The sequence below is a fragment of the Diceros bicornis genome, assembly GCF_020826845.1.
Source record: "Diceros bicornis minor isolate mBicDic1 chromosome 30 unlocalized genomic scaffold, mDicBic1.mat.cur SUPER_30_unloc_4, whole genome shotgun sequence".
NCBI lineage: Eukaryota > Metazoa > Chordata > Mammalia > Perissodactyla > Rhinocerotidae > Diceros > Diceros bicornis.
Genome location: NW_026690902.1, coordinates 3,595,670 through 3,606,132, shown reverse-complemented (window position 1 = coordinate 3,606,132; position 10,463 = coordinate 3,595,670).

Below are 10,463 nucleotides of genomic sequence, written 5' to 3'. Positions count from 1 at the left end.
GCAGCTGTGCCGTCAGGCAGCTCTGAGCTTCCCCAGCCTGGGGAACCGGAATGGGTGTTTCAGGTGGAACCTCTGTTCACTCATCCATAAGATGTGCCTGATGTCCCAACTCCGAGGGGCGGCTGCAAGGCTCTCATGAGACACGTGCCAAGTGCTGAGAGTTCAGAGCTCAGTTCAGGGGCTCCCGCAGCCCAAGGCTCAGGATCCTGTTCCTCCCTGCCTGGTTCTCAGGTTCACCCACCTTGAGATTATCACCCATCAGCAGGTGCAGCATCAACAGGTGACCAAGGAAAGTGCCAATATAGGGGATGACACTCTGTGACATCAGAGTGTGGGTGGGATGAGCCCTAGCTCTCAAGTTGGTGCCCTGCAGACCCTCCCTGAAAAGTCCTCACCCTCAGCCTCCTGGCCTACACCAGGGTTCCCACGAGGAGCAGCCTAGGACCCTTAGCAGCCTCCCCTCAATTCCTCCTCCTTGCACACCCCAAGAACACCACATTCCTGCTCCTCACCTCCCAGGGCCGGCTTCTGGCAAATCACAGGGTATGTGGTCTCTGGCATTCCCCAAAACAACCCAACCTGCACCAGACCTTCCAGACCCTCCTCCTGGTAACTTCTACTGGGGGATTCAGGCACTGTGGCACCAAGAGGAAGGGCCGTCCTCTCTTGATTTGAGGCCTGCATCTGGGAAGGAAGAGCCCCTCCCCCACAGGAACACTCACCTGCTGCTGCTGCTGCTTCTCTTGCACTCTCTGGGGGCTGATCTGAGGGGGGGCAAACGTGGAGGGCCCCTCCTGCCAGGGTCGAGGACAGTGTCAGTAAGGCCATAGTCCCCTCACCATATTTCTCTCCAGCACCACTGGCCTCTGACCCTGGACATCTGACTCCATGCAACTGGTACCAATAGCACTCCATCCTCCAAGATGTTGTGATTCTAGAAGAAGCCCAGCTCCAACTCTCACTCTGGGTGTGAGCTTGGGCTTTGGGTCAGGCCTCCCCGAGCCTGTTTCCTCATGTGGAATATGTGAGAACTCCAGCTACCTCACAGGTTCTCCTGAGGACTCAGTGTCACATGACATTGTTCTCACCCTCACCCTTCCAGGTGGAGCAGGCAGAAAGCTCCCACATTCCTTTCCTCCCTCTTACCTCATCATCACCCTGTGTGGCCTGCAACTGAGGCTCACCTGGGGGAGGACTGACCTCCAAGTTCACTTTCAGCTTTCAGGATTCAGTTTGGACTGAGAGTCTGAGTTTCATTCTGTCTGTTGGCCTGGGCAATCTCGTGATTCTCTCCTTTATAGTCGTCCACATTGGGCAGCCCGAAAACACTGGTATTTGATTCCTCAGTTACAGAGATTCGACAGAGTGAGAGAGAGAGAGATGGAACATGAAAGAAGGAGTAAGAGGATGTGAGAGAATTTTTTAGTTAAAATTTAGACAAGACATCCCATCACTTTGGCTGTTATTATGTTAAGAAGCCAGTTACTAACTACTTAGTGGTTCCACTGGGATGCCTATAACATGGGTGGGGCTTACTGGGTACCACTGTGGAGATTGCCCACCTCATAGGTCAAGACGAGGCACTTGGGTGGCATTCTCCCTTAAACAGGAAACAATTGAATGGTTTTATGCCACAGGATGACAGTATCTAAATTTCCATTAGTTTCAACCTCCTCATGATGCTGACATGAAAATGAGGCCAAGTTGGAAGCGACTGTTCCAATATCACATTGCTAGAACCCAGGCCTGTTTTGAGTGGTGTTCTGTGCTACCTGTCACCCCTTCTTGTTATTCTTCCATCTCTAAGTTTGTGCCTTAGGTACATGGGACATCAGCCCACAGGGGTAATAGATATTATGTCATATACACCGGGTGACATCCCTAGGAAGTAGATTCTAGCCTGATCCCCATGGTGCAGGTTTAGGGACAGGGGAGGACCTGAGAGGTACAGGGACTTTCTCAGGGTGAAGAACTGGTAAGAAAAAAGAGGTCTACGTTCATCTCTGTCTCCTCAAAGCTAAGACCCGACTTGGGTTTCTAGGGAGCTGTGGCTAGGGCTGTGTAGGCTCCTTGTGTATAGTTCAAGAGATGACATGGGGGAGAAGGGTTAGCAGCCAGGTCACAGGAGGCAGCTCTGGACAAGTCTGATTGAGGTAAGGGGTCCAGGTAAAGGAATCTTGAAAAATGACTTCACTTCCTTGTTCATAGACCTCAACAGATCTTAGAACTCTGGTAACCAGGCACCCACAACCCCCCATCCAGCTCACATGACTGGAGACAGTCAACAGGCAAAAATATTTTGTTGTTGTATCCCAACTTTTGGAGGATCTAGGCACAAAAAAAACCCAGAAAGAGAAACTTTTTGGTAGTTGCCGACGTTGGCTCAGCCCTGATCCCCGAGGCCTCTGGGCGTCTAGCAGGAGGCAGTGAAGGGTAACACGGGGCAGCCCAGGAAAGGCTAGTGCAGGCCAGGATGCAACTGTGATCCCACCTGATCAGCCCCACACCCCTTGTTCCTCATCGTGTGTGTGTGTGTGTCTGTGTGTGTATGTGTGGAGGGAAGAAGACAGGGTATGAGGGGCAGGCCATTCCTGGGCAGAAGCTGGTTGTTAGGTGTCGGAAGCATGGTGGGCCTGTCATATTCATAGCCCAGGTCATGGCTGGCAGCATGAGAAGTTGATCTCCTCTACTCTTATGTTACTGAGCCATAGAGGTTTCATCTCTTTTCCTGCCTGACCACAGTTCTTTGCAGGGATGTCCCTCTGTGCCTGAACTGAGGAGCAGACTTTCTCTTGAGGGATGACCCCAGTGGCAGTGTGCAGGCAGCCCTTCATTCCTTCTGGCCCAGATCCGGAACAGTCTTTGCAGAACTCCAGTCAGTAGGTCATTGAGGAGTTGCCCAATGGTTTCAATTTCACCAACTGACTAGGAAAGGGGAAGGTGCCTGAGGCCACAAACACCATCCAGTGCTGCTCTGAGATGAGAGCAGGAGCAGAGGGTCTCCACACTCAGGACCTTGAGATGACCAGGTTGGACCAGAACTAGGGCATGACCAGACTGGGGCTGTCCCTTTTTCAAGCTAACGGGGATGTACACGCAGGTAACTTTGCCTGTTTTGGAGCTGAGCTGCCATGACCCTCTTACCCTTGCCCGGTGTGAGCTTCTGGAGGCCACTGAGGCAGAGGCAGAGGGTAACTGGGACTGCAGGCTGGATATTCCTGGAAGGGAAGTGGGATCTTTCCTGTGTTTAGAAGGACACATGGAAAGTCAGCTATGTGGGTGAATCTTTCTCTTTGTTCCACTGTAGCACCAGCTGCAGAGCTCCAGCCAGTGGAAGGAGCAGAGCAGTGGGCAGTGGTGGAGGGAGAGCTGGCTACAGCTCCGTTCACATCACCACTACTAGTGCTGAGGCCAGCGTCCCCTCCTTCAGCCGTGTTGGAGCTGGAGCAAGGGCCAACATCGGCTCCAGCAGCAGTGAGAGCTGCTGAACTGAAGTCACCTACACCATCATTTCTAGTGGGAAGTCCATCTCCACCTGTGGCTGTTAAGGAGCGTGAGAAGAAGCCCAACCTCACGGCCTTCTCTCCTAAGCTGGTGGTGGAGCAGTTGACCGTGATAGATGTGGTGAACAGCTGGGCTCTCAGCGCGAGGAGGGGCAGGCCTTCCCTATGCCATCGTTGTCCCAGACTTGATCCAGACTCCCATGATCTGGGCCCAAATCCCAGCTCCACCCCTTCCCAACCATATGAGCTGGGCAACTTCCGGAACACCCAAGCCTTTGCTGTCCACCTGCAGACCGTAGAGGTATACACTAACAGTACCTGCTCCATAGAGTGGCTGTGCCGGCTCCATGAGGTAAAAGAGATGGAAAGCTGGGCAGGGCCTGGCCCATCAGGGGTGTAGGGGAACTCACTGTGTGCAGACAGGACTACGGTGGCCAAGCCGTCTCCTCAGGAGGGTCAACAGCCTCAGGACTTGACACCTGATGTGTGCTTCAGTACAAGGGAGACAGACAAGGCCAGTGGTTGCAGCTGCCATGGGGGAATGTACATCAGAATGGGGACTGGTACCAGAGCGGAGTTCAGGGTGGTGGCAGATGCCCCCTTGGCATGAGCAGAGTTGAGCCACCATCTGGAGCTTGGAGTTAGCCAGGACGGGCTGGGTGCAAATGCCCCTCTCCCTTCCCTGCCGGGATTGGGTCTTGGGTCATCCTGTGTTGGGTACCCTAGGTGGACAGAGAAGAAAACGCAGGGACTCTCACAAGGCTCAGGCCACATCCTGAGCTTCCTGAGCTCCAGCTCTAAACTGTGACAACTGTGTGCGACTTTAGTGGCTGTGGACACAGAGGTGGCCTGTGGCAGGGCTGGATGACACTCCCCCTGTTCCCCAGGAGCTCTTCTGGAAGGTGGTGCCCACTCAGTGCCTGGGATCCACCTGGCGCAAGAAGAACAAGCCTGGCAGTGAGCACTAGACACCCACCATCCAGGCCACCATCGACCAGTTCAGGAGGGTGGCCAGCCTCGTCATCACCACCTGCCTCAGGGACGTGAGTATGACAGCCCAGGACAGGGCAAGGGTGGTAGAGCACTGGGTCTAGGTGGCCCAGGTGTGCCGTGGGAGGCCCAGTAGAGAACCTCTCTGGAGACTTGGGAACTGCCTCTCCACCTTTATCAGCTCCCAGGATTGAAGTGTGTGATCCAAGCTCCTGCAAGTCCCTAGGCCCTTCCTGCCAGGACCCCCGCTGACCTTGACTCCAGGTCCCAGTGGGAGGATGCTCACTTCCTACCTGGCTCCTTCCCTGGGTTGAGCTAAACTCCTTCTCCTTGTGAGTGTTACTTTCTGGGTCCTAAATGTCCTTCTGGGGCTCCCTGAGCATCTGTCTCATCCAGGAGAGGCGATTTAAATAGAAGGGGACTGAAGCTAGAGCAAGCGGGGCTCCAGTGCCCAACCTCACACCTCATTCTCTTCCCTTACCCAGGAGTGCGAGATCTGGAAGACCTTCTCCTCACCCCGCACTTTCATCTCTGCTCTGCAGAAAACCTCCACAAGCCACCTGAAGAACACAAGGGGAGAAGTTTCCCTGTGGGTAGGCCTCTCTCCATAGGAGGACCAGGATGGATGGGGGATCTCCTGTATGTCTCTCATTGGTGCCTCAGTCAGCCGGGAACTCCTGGAAGGCAGCAAATGCTGGGTACAGGGCCTGGGAGTGGGTAGTTGGTCTCTAAGTCTCCTGGTGTCCTTAGTGAACCAGTTCTGCTTCAGGACTCGGTTTCCCTAAATGTCAGGTACTGAGTTGAGCCACATTGGAGATTTTCATGTGTTTATAGCAACAGAACTCTATGGCCAGCTGAAACTCATAGTGGTCAAAACAGAGCTGCTCTGTAGAGCTGGGGAGTGGAGACCCCAGTGACCAACAGGAGAGTCCCCTCCCAGTCCCATGAGCCCTTAGCGCTCAGCGGAGCCCAGTGAGAACACTCCTCCAGGCAGGTTGAATCTCTTGGGTTGTCAAAGAAAAGGGATTTGCACTCAGACCCCTCACATTATCCCTAAATTTATCCTTCCCTCTTTCCCCTCCCCTCGGGTAAAGCTCTGAAAAACTTAAGGAGCTCTATAGCCAAGATGAGTCCTTGAGCAGAGAACTGATGACCAAGATAGAGTGGAGGCTGTGGGTCTGGAAAGAGAGGAGAGGGGAGAGGGGCAGGGGTACTGGGCAGGCTGTGGTTTTGATAGTTTCTCACTTGAACTTTCTCTGAAACATTCCCGTCTATCTTGTCTAGGTTAACAAGCAGAGGGATCTGTTCAGCTCATGGGCAGCAGGGTGCCATTTTTGGGCAGGAGGCCCTGGTCATGGGACACAGTGGTGTTGGCTGGGCTGTTCCAAGAGGAGTTGCCGAGCTGGTGCCATCAGTATGTCTCTGGCTTCCGTGCACATCCATCCTGCTGGATGTAGCTTCTTCCAGGCTGTTGCGGTGGGTTTAGCCCTCAGCCTAATCCTGTCCTCAGGAAGCCAGGCCCCTGCTGCTCCTTCTGTCTTCACCATGTCTCCAAGGGGAGGGCCCCCTGCCTGTGCCAGGGACATGCATGGCAGAGGATTCCCATGGTCCAGGTGGACAAACAGGCTGCTCATCCTTGGGCCTGAGCAGCTGGACCAGAGACGGATGTGTGTGCTTTTGGGGACCCCCCTCGGATTGCTAGAGTAGTCACTCGTGTCAACCACAAGAGTCTCACCTGAGTGCCTGGTTGACAATGACATATGTCCCCAGGGGCTTATGAGAAGCGTCTAGGCAACTCATGGATTCTTAGTGGATCCTGCTGAAAGGACGTTTGGAGCTTCACGTAAATGAGGAAGCAAAGCGTCCTGTCACCACCTTCCCTGTGCATCAGAGGTGGCACATTGGGTGTTCAGTTCCTGAGTGGATAAAGAAAGAGTTCAGGGCAGGGGAATGTCCTGAGGGGTTCCTTGGGGAGGAGAAGGCTTTGGCATGGCCTCTGGCGCTGCCTGGGGGCCAGACACTCCACGAGACTGGGGCAGGCAGGAGCCATGCAACCAGACTCCCAAGACACCCCGTCCTCTCCACTGCTCGGCCCAGGACCAAGCTTTGAGAGCTCAGAGGACAAGACTGTTGTCAGTGGTGGGGCTGCGAGCTAGTTGAGGATGTGGGAACAGGGCATCTGGCTGGGAGTGTCAAGCGGCTTCTCCTCTTTGGGCCCCTGAGCAACTCACTGCCCCTGTTTGGGCCTCTGTCTCCTCATCAGGGAAGGGAGGGATGGTGATTGTGTGGTGCAGGCCTCACAGGGTGGTGATGAGTTAAGAGGGAGGAAGACTGTGGGAGCTTTCTGCCTGCTCCACCTGGAAGGGTGAGTGCGAGCACAATGATGACAGTCATCTGACATTGAGTCTTCAGGAGTACTTGTGACGTAGCTGGAGTTCTCACACCTTCCATATGAGAAAACAGGCTCGGGGAGGCCAGACCGAAAGCCTAAGCTCACACCCAGAGTGAAAGTTGGAGCTGGGCTTGTTCTAGAATCACAACACCTTGGAGGATGGAGTGGCATTGGTACCAGTTGACTCGAGTCAGATGTCCAGGTTCGGAGGCCAGTGGAGCTGGAGAGAAATGGGGTGAGGGGAGTATGGCCCGTTGACACTCTCTTTGACCCTGGCTGGAGGTGCACTCCATGTTTGCCCCCCCACAGATCAACCCTCAGAGAGTGCAGGAGAAGCAGCAACAGCAGCAGGTGAGTGTGCCTGTGGGGGAGGGGCTCTGCCCTCCCAGCTGGAGGCCTCAAATCAAGAGAGGACAGCCCTTCCTCTTGCTGCCACAGTGCCTGAATCCCCCAGTAGAAGTGACCAGGAGGAGGGCCTGGGAGATCTGGTGCAGGATGGTTGTTGTTGGGAGGACCAGGGACCGCAGACCCTGTGATTTGCCAGAAGCCGGCCCTGGGAGGTGAGGAGGAGGAGTGTGGTGTTCTTGGGGTGTGAAGGGAGGAGGAATTGAGGGGTGGCTGCTAAGGGTCCTAGGCTGTTCCCAGTGGGAACCCTGGGGTGGGCCAGGAGACTGAGGGTGAGGACTTTTCAGGAGAAGGTCAGCAGGGGGCCGACTTGAGAGCAAATGTTCATCTCACCCACACTCTGATGTCACAGAGTATCATCCCCTATATTGGCACTTTCCTTGGTCACCTGTTGATGCTGTACCTGCTGATGGGTGATAATCTCGAGGTGGGTGCACCTGAGGACCAGACATTGAGGACCAGGATCCTGAGCCTTGGTATGTGGGAGCCCCTGAACTGAGCTCTGAGGTCTCAGCACTTGGCACATCTCTCCTGAGAGCCTCACAGCTGCTTCTGGGAGCTGGGGCATCAGGCACATCTTAGGGATGAGTGAACAGAGGTTCCACCTGAGACACCCATTCCGGTTCCCCAGGCTGAGTATGCTCAGAGCTGCCTGACGGCACAGCTGCTTGAGGTTTTATCTGAGCTAGACTCAGCCTGTCCCTCCTATGCTGCCCATGGAGGGAGAGAGGATTCGGGCCCCTCCAAGTCAGGCAACACATAAGTGGCTGAGCAGTCCCCTCTGCCTGAGGCCTCAGCCTCCAAGTCTGTCATCAGAGAGGGTTGTGCTGCCAGGTCCCTTAGCCTCTCCCCCATGTCCTCCTTCTCTGGAGCCCAGAGCCAGGCCTAGGTCCAAGTCCTGTTTTCTCTGCATGTCCGGCCCCCTCTGGGGACCTGGCAGTAGTGCAACTTGAGAAGGTGTGGGCCTAGGGGTCTAGTCAGGCTAGAGGGCTCTGTCTGATGGACTCTGGCTGTCTGCCTTCCAGGGGAATGAGATCAACCTGAGAAGAGGACTGAAGTGAACAGCTGCTGCACTCCCTTCAGGGGAGGGGAAGGAGGAGGAATTCAGAGACCCTCTGGGCAGAACAGTCCCTGGCTCCACCCACTGTGTCTTACATTGAGTGGAAGAGTTTGATAACAGAGAAGTGGGAGACCCATCTAATTGGAGGGTGGGTTGAGGGGAGGATGGCATCAAGGAAAAAGTCCTGGAGAAGGCGCTGCTTATTCCCATTCTGAGAACAGGTAAAACCTGGTAGGAACTGGAGGGAAGGCGTGTTCCCAGGACTGGTCCCTGCCCCACACCTGGCACCCGACAAGGCCCATGCAGCATTCCTCACCCAGGCCCTAAATGCAGCCTCTCCTTCCCTCTGGTCCCAGGATTACTCAGTCATGAGGGAGATCCTGCTGCTCCAGGTGGCCACAAAAAATTACAACCTAGAGCCCGAGGAGTGATTTGGGGCCTGGTTCCAGGACATGGAGCTGCTCAACGAGAATGATAAGTGAGGCCGGGCAGGAGTTGGGTGAGGGCAGGGATGGACGCTCCCTGTTGGCCAGTCCAGAGATCCTGCCTCCGTGGCCCCCCACTCAGCCCCAGGCCTTATTGCATGGCGATCTCTGGGACACTCAGACTCCAGCTGCTGGGCAGGCAGTGGGGGGACACCTGAGGTGTTGTTTCTCTTAGGTTCACAGGAGCCTCTCTGTCCTGGAGCTACAGCCTGTCCTGCCAGCTGGACCCCCAGACCTAGTTGACCAGCAGAATACTCAAGACCAAGAAGAACCCAGCATCATCAAGTTCAGGGATGAGTGCGTGTCTGGGCCGGGGTGACTGACTCCTAGGTGTTCAGGAAGGCTTCGGGCTAAGCATGGCCTTGGGTAATCGAACAGCTGGCACTGGGATCCCAGCTCCACTACTGAGCAGTCCTGTGACTGGGGTGACTCTCTTCAGCTTCCTGAGACTCCATTTCCCTCTCTGTGAAATAGGTGATACTAAATGATCCCTCACGTGGCAGGGACAAATGGGGTACTGCTGGTTGACAGCACTGAGCACAGGGTCTGGAGCACCCAGTGCAGTGGGGACAGGGTGGGGGACCATGATTCTTCCAGGCCACCAAGATAACCCCACTCTTCTACTCAGTCCCCAGGCCCCAACACTGAGCCCCGTACCAGTGGCCGATCACAGCCCCATCCTCAGTGCCGGGGACACAGCTGGGAGGTTTTCCATGGAGCGGGCCAGCTCCCCCCACCTGACAGGAAGGGGAGCATTGTAAGCTGATTCCTGTGACCCCTGATGCCCAAGAGAGAGGGGACACACCCACCTCAGCTCCCTGATATCTCTACCCCAGCAACTACTCACCCACTGGGGAAGCACAGAAGTTAATTGTTGTAAACAATAAATGCCATATTTGAATATTATATTAAAGTATTGTTCCCTTTACAGTATGGGAGTTGTGGTGTGGATCTCTTGCTTTCTGTAGGCATGTAAGTGAGACACTGAATCTCACATTTCTCCTTGAATCACTAACTCTTCCGGGTCATCAGCTTATTGTATGTGGGAGAAGGGAGAAGGGCCAGCAACTTCCCTGGCTAGTGGGGACACCGCCAAGTCCCTCTAATTCCGAATACAAGTTCATTTCAGTATCATTCAGCTCCTCCAGGAACAGACATGACCCCCAGCCCGTTCTCTTGGGATTTAAATGTTGAAGGTACTTTCACAGGTAGAGCAACAACCACTGAAATGTGGGTGTCTTTAAAACAGCACTACCCAGGACCATGTCGTGCCACAGGCAGGGGCTGCCTTTCCACATTCTTGAGGAACAGAGAACATTTTCTGCTTCTCCTGTTGAGATTTCTTTTGACTAAATTTTAGGAACTTGTAGTCTTCTAGTTCAATCTCTGGAATTGCATCAGCTCCAAGTGGGGAAAACAATGTAAAAAGATCAGAACGTACACGTGGAGAGGACAAGACCCAAGGAAGCTCATTTGCAAATGGACTAAAGGCAGGAAAGACCTCGCTCCTGAGGCCCCTCTAGGGGCTCCCTGTTCACCCCTGACCTGGATTTGAATCCTGATGTGATCCTTGTCCAAGACACTGAATTCCTTTTCCTGCTTGTTTTGTATCCAGGAGGAAAGATTTG